The sequence below is a fragment of the Triticum dicoccoides genome, chromosome 5B, assembly GCF_002162155.2.
Source record: "Triticum dicoccoides isolate Atlit2015 ecotype Zavitan chromosome 5B, WEW_v2.0, whole genome shotgun sequence".
Taxonomy (NCBI): domain Eukaryota; kingdom Viridiplantae; phylum Streptophyta; class Magnoliopsida; order Poales; family Poaceae; genus Triticum; species Triticum dicoccoides.
Genome location: NC_041389.1, coordinates 213,295,306 through 213,296,612, shown reverse-complemented (window position 1 = coordinate 213,296,612; position 1,307 = coordinate 213,295,306).

Sequence of the window (1,307 nt, the reverse complement as noted above, 5' to 3'; positions counted from 1 at the left end):
AGTTCGCAAGACCCCGTAGAGCATCCCTAGCGCCTCGCTTCGCTCGACTTCGAGCTCCAACCCCGTTCCCGTGCACGACCGAACCCCGGCGGCCGCAGCCGAGCTCGCCGCCGTCGACTCCGGCCACCCCGACCCCAACGGACTCCGCCAAGAGCTGCGGTTTGTCCTCAGCTCCACTCTGGTGGTCTCCGCGGCCCCTCTGGTGGCCGAAATGGCCAAAACCACTCCCGCCGCCGCGTCGGGCTCGCCGGCGGCTAAACGCCGGCAGCCGACTTTGACTTTGACCACGGGTGGGCCCTGGTTGACTCCCCTGAGTCAATGACAGGTGGGGCCCAGCCCTGTTAATTAAACAGGATTAGTTTTAATTAAATTTTAATTAAAATAATCACCCTGACATGCGGGACCCACTGTCAGGTTTGACCCAGACCTGTTCCGTTGACCTGCTGACGTCACACTGACGTCAGGCTGACGCAGTAATTGATTTTCTGAATTTAAATTAAATGAGGAAATTCCAGAATATTATTTAAACTTCAAAAATTCATAACTTGTATTCTGTAACTCCAAATTGGACAAATTATATATGAAAAATGATCAGAAAAATCCAATCTATCCATCTGTACTATTTTCATGCATGATCAAACAAGTTAAATTGATATTTTAAGCAGAACAAGGAAAAGCACTTTAAAAGACCATATTTGAACTTAAAATTTGAATCCTTGATTCAAATTTGTTCAAACCCCTCTGTTCTTAGTTGCATTAGCCCAACACACTCATATTGCCATGTTTCATGCATGCATCATATTGTTGCACATTGTTTGGTGATGGTTGTGTATCGATGTCCTTTGCGACAGGTTCTGCCCCCGAGGAGTACCGTGATTACCCTAACGAAGAACCATATCAGTGCATCGAACCATCAGGCAAGCAACCAACCATTTGATCATATCGATACAATCCCATGTTCTCGCTCCTGCTCTCTTTTACTGCATTAAGACAACGCGATTCAAACTGCTGTGTGCTACGGTAGTTGAACCCATTTCCTCTGCATGACCTGTCATTGCCACAGTAACTAGATGAAACCCACTAGCATGTGTAGGAGTTGCTTGAGCCATATGTATGTGTTGTTCCTACCTTGCTATGCCTGCTATGCTTAGAGTCGTGTCAGGTCTGGTTCATCGAGGTGATGGGCTGGAGTGAAATGATTATGTCGGTAATGAGAGTGGTGTGGTGAACACGATTTGGTAAAGGTATCGATGAGAGGCCATGTAGGAGTACATGGTGGGTTGTTTCATTGAAGCCGACCTTAAGCA